Here is a 12,281-nt window from a genome sequence, read left to right on the forward strand (position 1 = left end):
CCCAAATACCCCTATTCACCCTTTCATTTTCACACATCACAAACACCCTCTTCTCCCCTTGGCTGAACCCTATACACCCTCCATCTCCTCCATTTCTTCTTCTTCTACATCTTTCATTCTTCTTTTGCTCAAGTCATGGGAGATGGAGAGATTCATCTCAAGGGTCCATAGCTCAGTAGTAGAGCATTTGACTGGAAAATAAGAGAGCCCACTCATGGATCCCAACAAGAGCATGAAGAATTTTCTCATCAAGAAATCCCTGAGATGGCTCAAGGGATACATTTTTCTCCACACAACTATTGGGAGCAACTAAGGATAGGAGCACCAAAATCACTAGGGATGGAGCAACAAAGGCAAGGAAGAGACATAGAGAAGCTCAAGAGCTCCATTGGTTCTTCAAGAGGAGGAAGACGCCACCCACACTAAGGTGGACTCATTCCTTAATCTCCTTGTCTAATTATTTTTCTTTTTTTTTTTCAAATTTTTGCTTGATATGCTATCTATGTTTGTGCTTTCATTACATGATCATTAGTGTCTAGTGTCTATGCCTTAAAGCCATGAATAAATGAATCCTTCACCTCTCTTAAATAAAAAATGTACTTAATTACAAAAGAACAAGAAGTACTTGGATTTCAAATTTTATCTTGAAATTAGTTTAATTATTTTGATATGGTGGCAACATTTTTATTCTCTGAATGAATGCTTGAACAGTGCATATTTTTTATCTTGTTGTTTATGAATGTTAAAGTTGTTGGCTCTTGAAAGAATGATGAACAAAGAGAAATGTTATTGATAATCTAAAAAATCATGAGATTGATTCTTGAAGCAAGAAAAAGTAGTGAAAAAAAATGGAAAAAAAGGGAGAAAGAAAAAAAAGAGAAAAAAGAAAAAGAAAAAGAAAAGCAAGCAGAAAAAGCCAATAGCCTTTTAAACCAAAAGGCAAGGGTAAAAAAAGATCCAAGGCTTTGAGCATTAATGGATAGGAGGGCCAAGAAAATAATATCCAGGCCTAAGCGATTAAATTAAGCTGTCCCTAACCATGTGCTTGTGGCATGCATGTCCAAGCGAAAAGCTTGAGACTGAGTGGTTAAAGTCGTGATCCAAAGAAAAAGAGTGTGCTTAAGAACTCTGAACACCTCTAACTGGGGACTTTAGCAAAGCTGAGTCACAATCTGAAAAGGTTCACCCAGTTATGCGTCTGTGGCATTTATGTATCCGGTGGTAATACTGGAAAAAAAAGTGCTTAGGGTCACGGCCAAGACTCATAAAGTAGCTGTGTTCAAGAATCAACGTACTGAATTAGGAGAAACGATAACACTATCTAAAATTCTAAGTTCCTATAGATGCCAATCATTCTGAATTTCAAAGGAAAAAGTGAGATGCCAAAACTGTTCAGAAGCAAAAAGCTACAAGCGCCGCTCATCTAATTAGAACTAAGTTTCATTGATACTGTGGGATTCATTGTATATTCTCTTCTTTTTATCCTATTTTGTTTTCAGTTGCTTGGGGACAGGCAACAATTTAAGTTTGGGGTTGTGATGAGCGGATAATTTATACGCTTTTTGGCATTGTTTTTATATAGTTTTTAGTATGATTTAGTTAGTTTTTAGTATATTTTTATTAGTTTTTAAGTAAAATTCACCTTTCTGGACTTTACTATGAGTTTGTGTGTTTTTCTGTGATTTCAGGTATTTTCTGACTGAAATTGAGGGACTTGAGCAAAAATCTAATTCAGAGGCTGAAAAAGGACTGCAGATGCTGTTGGATTCTGACCTCCCTGCACTCGAAGTGAATTTTCTAGAGCTACAGAACTCCAAATGACGCGCTCTTAATTGCGTTGGAAATTAGACATCCATGGCTTTCCAGAAATATATGATAGTCTATACTTTCAGCGAGTTTTGATGACAAAAATTGGCGTCAAAACGCCAGCTCTCTACACTTTTTTGGCGTCAAAACGCCAGAATTGGCATAAAAGGTGGAGTTAAACGCTCAAACTAGCACCAAAGCCGGCGTTTAACTCCAGGAATAGCCTATCCACGTAATAGCTCCAATGCTCAGCCCAAGCACACACCAAGTGGACCCCAAAAGTGGATTTCTGCACTACCTATCTTAGTTTACTCATTTTCTGTAAACCTAGGTTACTAGTTGAGTATAAAAACTACTTTTAGAGAGTTATTATGTACCTCATGACATTTTACATCTGACTTTGTATCTTCTACGGCATGAGTCTCTAAACCCCATGGTTGGGGGTGAGGAGCGCTGCTGTGTCTCGATGGATTAATGCAATTACCACTGTTTTCTATTCAATCACGATTGCTTCCATTCTAAGATATTCATTCGCACTTAAACATGATGAATGTGATGATCCATGACACTCATCACCATTCTCAACTTATAAATGCGTGCTTGACAAACACCTCCGTTCTATCTTAGATTGAAAGTGTATCTCTTAGCCTCTAGTCCGAAAGATCGGAGTCTTCGTGGTATAAGCTAGGATTATTGGCAGCCATTCCTGGGATCCGGAAATTCTAAACCTTGACTGTGGTATTCCGAGTAGGATCCGGGAAGGGATGACTTTGACGAGCTTCAAACTTGCGAGTGTTGGGTGTAGTGATAGATGCAAAAGGATCACTAGATTCTATTCCAACATGATCGAGAACCAACAGATGATTAGCCGTGCGGTGACAGCGCACATGGACCATTTTCACTGAGAGGATGAGAAGTAGCCATTTACAACGGTGACACCCTCCACACAGCTTGCCATGGAAGGAGCCTTGCGTGCGTGAAGAAGAAGACAGTAGGAAAGCAGAGATTCAGATGACAGAGCATCTTCAAAACTCCAACCTGTTCTCCATTATTGAATCACAAGTATCTTCTATTTCATGCTCTTTTATTTTATTGCAAACAAAACTCTTTTCATTGATAATCTCCTGACTAAGAGTTACAAGGTAACCATAGCTTGTTTCAAGCAACAATCTCCGTGGGATCGACCCTTACTCACGTAAGGTATTACTTGGACGACCCAGTGCACTTGCTGGTTAGTTGTGCGGAATTGCAAGTGTGATTGCAATTTCGTGCACCAGTACTCAATCGAATAAAGTTATATAGTGAAATCGTGCAAAAAGTTAGAAGGAAATCAAAGCTAGTTGGAAAAGGAAAGTTTAGGGTAAAGTTTTAAACTACGTTAACTCTCAAGGTACATATTCAAGCAGAACGAGTAAAAAAAAATGCAAGAAAGTTGAGAGAAATTCAAACTCTAAAAAGTAAGTCCAAGGTAAATTCTCATAGTTAATAAAGGAAGTAAGTGGTGCGTTGCAGACAGACAAATTTTTGTTAAATAAGGAAACTTTCAAAGTTTCATGTAAGATGGTGCAGGCCAATTTCAGAACAATTTTGTCAAATTTAATGAATGGCTATGGACGCAATTAAGCGAGAAAAATTGATTCAAGATTTCTTAAGAAGGGAGTCCAAAACTTGTTTTAAAAGTTTACATTAAAACTCCAAGAATATGGTTGAAATTATCATTTTATAGGAACATTCAAGAATATTAAGATGTGTTTAAAAAAAGAAATCAGGCCATACATAAAGAATCCTAAATCAAGGGAGTTCAAACAAGTTTCACTAGGCATGAGACATTAAACAGGCTTTCAATTGATTCAAAAGAATACAAATCCCATAAAAAAAGGCAACTCAATTAATAGTCTCAAGGAAGAATCTTTGACTAGAGAAAGATAATTAAAAGGACAAACAGTGCACTAGATTGAATCAAATTCAAACTGATTCGGATAAGTATGAGATCTACAAAAGAAGGAAAACTAAGACTAATGGTGATGTTTAGAACAGTAAAAGAATAATTCAAACAAAACTAAGTATATCATCCATAGGAGTGAAAGGCATAAAAAGGAGTTGATCCGTTCTTAAAAGAAAATATACGAGTCCAACCTTTAAAAAAAAAACAACGAATGCATAATTAACGTGTTATGCTCAACCAAATTCAAATTAAAAATAGATTAGGTGAAGTTTATTAAACGAAAATTAACTGGAAAGAAATAAAAATATTCTTTTGAAAAGTATCTAAATACATAATCAAATAAAAATATTCATAAAAATTGTAATAAAGTTGTTAGAAAATTAAATTGTATTTAAAGTAAATATATTTCCATAAACCAGCGAAGGAACAGGCGAGGTATTGAAAACAATTAGTTTTAAACTATATAAGGAACTTTCAAAAGTTTATATAGAGAAGTGTATATAAGATCAAAAGCAGTTTTGTTAAGATTTGAAGAATGGCTGTAATTATCGTTAGGTAAGAGGAAAACTAAATCACAATTTGCCTACAAAGGACTCGGAATAAGAACTTAAAAAGGTATTCTGCATAAAACAGGTTCAAATGTATATCAATGAATATATAACTCAAGAGGAAATACTTAAACAAAGAAGGTAAATACACCAAGGATTTTAAGCAGACATATGCAATTAGGATCAAATAAGAGCACACGTGAACAAGAGGACAGGATTGAAAGATAATCCGATCACTTTCCAAGAAAATAATCGCAAACAAGAATCTTAGAGCATACCAAGTAGGAACTAGACACCTAATATTCACAGAATTCAAGACACCTAACCGAGTAACCTCAAGAATCCACCGCTAACGTTCCCAAACCCGCGATTCGCATTTCCTATAACTCGTATATCATCTATGACAACCCATTAGTGCTTTCATATACATAATTTACTAATATTAAGCCGACTAAACTTAATACTAGGAATTATGTAATGCAATACTAATGGCATTAATCAATACACCGTCATGTACATAAAGCTCTAATTCTCGTATCTGAACGAGACCTATTACATGACAAATGCTCAGAGTATGCAATTGAAGCATAGTCAGTTCTTTCCTCAGGCTCTACAGGAATGACTGCTCTGATACCATAACGTAACACCCTCACTACCAGAAAGTCACGCTTCTAGCTACGCCACTCTAATATCGAGAAGTATTATGACTACTTTATATACTTAATATTAAAATAGGAGCCTGTGACTCAATACCGTATCGCTGATTTATTTGAAAACCGGAAATAAATATACTTTATCTTAAAAATAAACAGCCATAGATTCATATACAAGACATCTTACACAATATATATATATATATATATATATATATATATATATATATATATATATATATAAAACATACAACTCATATCCCTCTTACAAAAAATTGTTATAACAAGGACGAGGGAAGAAAATAATCTAAACAATACAACAACATATAAACCAAACGCAGTGTAACTCCTCCTAATGCCTCTTCATCTGGTTCCTGAAAAGATAAAGCTGTAGGGGGTGAGAACCTAACCACACGGTCTCACCACAGAGTTTCAAAGTTGTCATAAGAAGATATTTAATCAGAAAACTGTTCTCAAGCTCAGTGATTATCATTGCCTTTTGAATATTTTAAAAACCAATAGGTAATCGTTCAAAATCTTTTCAAAGAAAATGTTTAATCTTTCAAAAATCCGAAACATTTCCTTTCTTATAGGAAAATCTCAATCAGAAACCAACCACGCAATCAAACAACACAATCATTAATCTAGCACCAAAGTTCATTCTCAAATGTAGCACGCCAAGACAAACACAGGTGTAAAACCCGGTTAATTAACGGCTAATTAACCCATAAATGAGAATTTATTCTAGAAAGCCCAAAATGTGATTTTTGTGGCTAAATATGATAGAGGAGATTGAGACGAGAATTTCGGTACCAATTTTATAGAATTCGGACCAAGATTGGACCGAACGGGCCAAACCGGGCCAATTGGACCCAAAGTGGGCCCTTGGCCCAACATAACTTGACCAAAACCCTAGTTTTCAGCACTCTCTCTCCTCACACAACACCAAACACGCTGAAAAGAGAGGAAATGGGGGAAGAACACTCTCTCAAACCTCTATCTCTCACTTGATCTTCAAACCACCATAACTTTTGATCTAGAGCTCCGATTGCCGCTCCGTTTACGGCCACGCGTTCAGCGCGAAGAGCTCTACAAAACCCATACAATTAATCTTGAGGTAAGTCACATGTTGCTGTTCGAAATTCCAGCCCTTATTTTCGAGTTTCATGGGTGAAATGTTGAGATTTTGGGTTCTTTGATGTTATAGGACCCAACTCTCTTGAAGGAGAAGGTTAATCTTGTCTCCTTGGACCTTGGGTGTGGTAAGATTCTCAACCCTAGTGTATTTTGTTGTTTTATGATGTTTGGGTTTTGAGATGTTGTGTATGGGTATGATGATTGTGGCTTAGGTTGTGTATATGTGAATATTGGAGCTTGATTGGTGATTTTGAAAAGTTTGGAAAGGGTTTGGTGGTGAAAAATATGTTCTTGGAGGTTTTGAGGCCTTGAGAGCTTGTGGATAAGTGGTTTGGAAGTGCTCCGGTGGAGCTTGGGAAAATTGGCTAAGGTATGGTTTCGGTTTCCCGTATCTAATATGTAATGTGGTAGGAAATACTTAGGCTAGAGGCCCTAAGATAGGCATTGAATGGTTGATGTTGTTGAATGATTGAGATATATGATGTGGTCATATATGTGATGATGATTATTGATGCCTTGGTGGTATGATGTATGATAAATATGCATGTTGTGATATATGCTTGATGATTGGTTATGGTTGAATTGTGGGTTGGACCATGTTAATGGTGACTATGATATTGATTGTGTGCAATAATGATTTATTGGGATTGGTGTTGTGGAAATTGGCATGAGGAAGAGTATATGTTATGTCAATATGTTTGAGTTTGAGCCACTTAGATGAAGTGGGTTAAAAAGATGAGATAGTGATTTTGTAATTTGTGGTAAAGTGTCAATGTGTGAGTTGAGGAGGCTTGATGTTGAAATTTATGTATTTTGATTGATTTCAAAGGAAAGGGATGAGAATGGCATGTTTTGATTGATTTTGAAAAGAGTTGGAAATGGCTTGTTTTGAAAATGGCACTTTGTGGTTTTTATGAAAAACATGGTTTTTGGGCATACTTTGGCGGGACATAACTTGGACTACGGATCTCTGATTTGTACCAAATCTTTTTAGAAATGAAATTGGATTCGGGATGTCCGTACCGTTCGAATAACGGGTGAAAAATGATTTAAAATGAGGAAGTTATCTCCGTCGGAAGATTGGGGTCCAAATCTGTAAATTCTGCAGCTTTTAACTTAGAAAATTTTTAGCAGAATGACCCCTTGCGCGTGGGCGCACTTGGCGCGTGCGCGCCGTTCTTTCCGAAAATGCCATACGCGCGTACGCGTGATGTGCGCGGGCGCACCGATAGTGCTGCACCCAATGCCCAGCCATTTTCCAGAGAGTTATGCCAGAACTGTGCCAGTGTTGTGCCTGGGGCATAAGAACGCCCACGCGTACGCGTGGTTGACGCGTACGCGTCGATTGGCAAATTTTTAATCCACGCGTTAGCGTGCATGACGCTTGCGCGTCGATGAAGTTTTTGAGGCCATCCACGCGTGCGCGTGGAGTGCGCGTACGCGTGGCCTTGTTTTCATCCCAAAGTTGATTTTTGAGTTTTAAAAGCCAAATTTCATACTTCTAAGCCTCCGATCTCACCACTTATATCTTAAATCATTATGATATGCCTAGCTATGAGAGAAGGAGCTAGTGGATGTGGTAACTTGCGAGTGAAGCAAGGGAAAATGAATAATCAATGAGGATCATTGATGATTGTGTGAGATGTGGAGGATGGTGGTGGAAGTGCTGGTTATGCCATTGGCCGAAGGGCCGTAATTGTTTATGGATTGGCTGGTTATGGATTTAACCGTAAGCCGGAATAGCTGTGTATGCTATGAATATTGGCTGGTTCTGGATTGAACCGTGAGCCGGAATAGCTGTGTATGCTATGAATATTGGCTGGTTATGGATTTAACCGTGAGCCGGAATGGCTGATATGGATGTTGGTCCATGGATGAGGATTCATGCATGTTTATGCTGAATTATTGATAATTGTGATTTGCACTTCCACTATCGGAGATACGAGTTTCCCTGGGTAGTAGCAGTGGCTAGCCACCACGTGCTCCAGGTTGAGACTTGATTCTCTTTTGACCCTATGTCATAAGTGTGGCCGGGCACTGTGAAAGACCCGGATGAGCTCGCCCCCGTAAATATTCACCAGTAAGGGTGATGGATATAGATCATGATTATGATCAAGTTTATGATGAGTATAACTCGAGTTGGGGATGCATGACAGAGGGACAGTCCAATGGTTAGCTACCAGGACTTGTCGGGTTGGCTCTATAACCGACAGATGATATCATCAGCCACTAGGGACAGGCATTCATCATATGCATACTATATGAATTGTTTGAGATTGCCTATTTGACTGCATATTACCTGCTAATTGTCTAAATGCCTTACTTGTTCCTAATTGTATATTTCTTGCTTGATATAACTGTGTTTGCTATATTATACTCCTGCTGGCGGTTGGGAGGTCTGAAGGAATTGGAAAGGGAAGTATTAGTTAGACTGAAGTATCCTTAGTCAGATGCCCTTTATGGTTTAGCTTGTTTATAAGCTTTGATATTATTTGGAGGAAGTTCTAGGATTGCCTTCGGCTTTCCGCTATTATTATGTATTATATATGTGGAAGCTGTTACCATGCTGGGGACCTCTGGTTCTCACCCATGCGGATTTTGTGGTTTTCAGATGCAGGACGTGAGGTTTCCCGCTGAGGCATGCTGGAGACTTCTTGATTTGCGAAGATCCTTTGTTCTCGGGGCTATGTTTTGGTTTATATGTTTTGCTTAGATACTTTTATCTCCATTAAATAATACAAACTGTGATGACTCCTCTTATGGGAGATTTTGGAGAATAGGTTTTATGTATTTGTGTCCCTTTGGGTTTCCTTTGGGGTTTTCCTTATTTTATCATATGTATATATTGCTATGCTCGGACCGGTTATCTTCGCAGCCGGATCTTGAGTCTTGATATTCCTGTTTTTGACACTCCTTTGTATATATATAATCACGCGTTGGTTATCCTTGTTCGTTACGTTATCAATCGGAGTGTTGCGCTTTCGAGTTGCGATTTTTGTTTACCCCCTTTTTCTACAAAGGCTCCTAGTTATAATCAATTATTCATACTACTATACGTACTAAATTTTTATTTTAGAGGTCGTAATACCTTGCCATCTCTGAATTATGACTTAAGCATAAGACTCTGTATGGTAGGGTGTTACAACAAGCAAGACAGACAAGGAAAGCACAAATAGGTAGCAGTTACAGCAAATAGTTCAAGTAGCAGTTAAGAACAATTTAGCAATTAGGAAAACCAAAACAAGTTCAAACTCAAGCAAAGCATACAAATGCATATGATGCATGCCTGTCCTATGGCTGATGAGACTCATCTGTCGGTTATCCAACCAACCCGACAAGTCTGAATTGTACTTAGACTGTCCCCCGACGTACATCTCCAAGAGTCTATGCATAGCTTTTCCTCAAATAATCAATATTGCTCAATGGGGGTAACATTCCCGGGAATTTATATAGTGTCCGGTCACACTTACGTCGTAGGGTCAACAAAGTATCGAGTTTTCAACCTGGTACACGTGGTGGCAAGCCATGGTACTTTATCCAGGGAACCTCGTATCTCAGATAATTCAAATTCATAAGCCATATGAATAATTCAAAGTTCATATCTCAACATTCTCAACATTCTCAACATCATAATCATTCATTAATTCAAATCTCATTTCCAAATTCATTCAAAAACCATATTTCAAAGAAATCCTCATCATCCTTCTTTCCATTTCGTTCACTAACAATTCTCAATCCAAAACAGAAATTTTCCTTTGATAAATGAAGTAATCTTAAATCATATAACGCTTAAAATTAAACCTTTTAAAATAACTATTTCAAATGAAACTTCTAATTTTATAAAATTTCGGCAGCATCTCCTCTAAAACTCAGATTCTGCCACCCTTTTCGGGTCCTATCCAAACATTTCTCAAACCTTTTCTCAACCATATCCAAATATCAAACATTTTCCAGAGTTGAGCCAATTCCAATACTAAATTATTTTTAAATCAAACCAATTCCAACAGTAAAACTCTTTTTAAAATCAAATCAGCTCAAACATTAAATTATTTATAAAATCAGGCCAACTCAAAAATCAAACCAACCCCTAGAATTAATTTATTTTCATATCTCAAATTATTTCCAAAATCGATTCATTTATATTACCAAGTAAACTCCAAAACCAAGAAAATCCACCTTTCATAATAATCAAGTAAATAACATTTCAAATTGGTTTTTATCAACAACCATACACCACTCACGCAATCAAGTACCCAATAATCGAGTCCAACAAACCATCACATCCACAAGACAAATATAATCACACAAGTATATCTTTTTGTATTAATATCTATTTATCACAACTTTGTAATGTAAAATAGATTTTAAGAAAACCCCTACCTCAAAAGTCGAAACCTTTAAGGGTTAACACATCAAGGGTCCCTTTTTAGTCTTAACGCGCGGCAGCAACCACGAGAAACGAAGAAGGATGACACTGCAACAGCCTCTATTTTAATCATACAGTTTCTAGAACTCGACCCTAGCATATTAACATCATGAACTTCTCAAAATTTCATAGCAGAATAATAACGGTAAAAATTCCAAGGCTAGAATAAATTACCATAGTTAAAGAAAAATACCGCAACGGAGGGGCAGAAACTCCGGCAGCTACCTCAAGTGACGACAATAGCCCCAGGCTTCGATGACAGCAACTGTAAAAGCTCTGCAGTGACAACAATGTTCCAGGAATTCAGAAGAACGGAGATTAAAAATGAAACCCTACCCTTACAGACAGTGGATCCCAACAACGACAGTGCCATTTCCCGGCAACCAGGCACAATGGCGTGGTGAGGCTCGACAACCCATCATCAACAACAGTGACAGGGCGTGTGACGGCGGCGGCGGCTTCACGCTGCACGACAGCGCCTTCCCTCTCTCCACTGGAAACGCTCTCTCTCGCTCTCTGCTCCAATGATGGCGATGTTCGCGGCTTCACTCGGCAGTGACATGCACGACCCTGACGGCGAGACAGCGCTGTCATCCTTCCTCCCCCTCTCTCTCTTTGTGTTCTGTTCGACGGTGACCCTGAGATTCAGCGGTGGCGATAGCTTCAGACGGCTTACTCTCCTGGTCGTGTTGCAAGTTCAGTGGCAGAGGGTTCTTCAACGGTAGCGACACGAGCTCTCTCACTCCCCTCGCGTCGCGTCATTCCCTTCTCTCAGCAGCGGCGTCGACGAAAGCTTGGCGGTGATGGGACGGACTGGACGGTGGCGGCGTGATGGTGAACTTGATGGTGGCACCACGGACAAGCTCTCCTCCTCGGGTCATCCTTCTCCTCGTTCTCTCACTCCCTCTTCCCTTTTCTTTCTTTCTTTTTGTCTTTCTCTCTCTTAATCCATCTCTCTCCGTATATGTGTGGGTATGTTTGTGTGTTTGGGGTGGAGTGCTACTATATACAATGAATGATGATAATAATTAATTAAATCAATAATAAAATGAATAATGATAATAGTTAATTAAATCAATGATACTGAAAGCGGTTAACGAAGCCCATTTCAAAAGCTACATTTGATTTTTATATAGCTATCAGATTTGAGGGGGAGGGGAGTGAAGTTAGGGTTTGATTAAGGTTAGTGAATTTTAATTTGGAGAATTAGAGTTAATAAATTAGAATGATAGAATAATTGAAAACCAAATTTTAATCCAATAATAATATCTATAAAAAACTACTATTTGATTATCAACTTAAAATTTATATTTAAATAAATATTCTAATTCAATAATTAGAGGTAATAAAACTCAATTTCTTTTATAATCATAAAATAAAGTTAAAAATTTAATTATTCAATTTAAAGCATATAAAATTTTTATTATTATCCAATTATTAAAGTTTTAAATTATAAATAAAAAATTACTTAATTTATATATAAAATCTCTTAAAATATAATCTTAACTAAATATAATAAATTATAAATAAATTTATTATTTAATTTTGTAAAAATTCGAAGTCTTACAAAAGGCAAGTTGGGTATATAAGAAAATTTTTCTCTTTTAGCTATTTCTTTTACTCTGTTCTTTTTGTTACTATTTTTTAGTTTGTGGGTTGGTCAGTATGTTCATATTTTCATGATTTGTTGCCTAACTCAATATATGGACATGTTTGTTCTTTGTTGTATTTAAATTCCTGACTGATGTACCACTTGAAATTTAGTG

At 37.3% G+C, this 12,281-nt stretch overlaps 1 long non-coding RNA gene across 2 annotated transcripts; it reads right to left on the reverse strand.

The window, feature by feature from the left end:
• Positions 1-5,199: 5,199 nt before the first annotated feature.
• LOC140174245 (uncharacterized) lies at positions 5,200-11,490 on the reverse strand. 2 transcript variants are annotated; one of them, XR_011863510.1, is made up of 3 exons: positions 10,709-11,490; positions 10,470-10,608; positions 5,200-5,326 (listed from the first exon to the last, which is right to left on the reverse strand). It is a non-coding gene; the product is annotated as an uncharacterized lncRNA (long non-coding RNA). The 2 variants fall into 2 exon arrangements; XR_011863509.1 differs by having other exon boundaries at positions 10,690-11,490.
• Between the last annotated feature and the right edge of the window lie 791 nt (positions 11,491-12,281).

This window comes from Arachis hypogaea, chromosome 7 (genome assembly GCF_003086295.3).
Source record: "Arachis hypogaea cultivar Tifrunner chromosome 7, arahy.Tifrunner.gnm2.J5K5, whole genome shotgun sequence".
Taxonomy (NCBI): domain Eukaryota; kingdom Viridiplantae; phylum Streptophyta; class Magnoliopsida; order Fabales; family Fabaceae; genus Arachis; species Arachis hypogaea.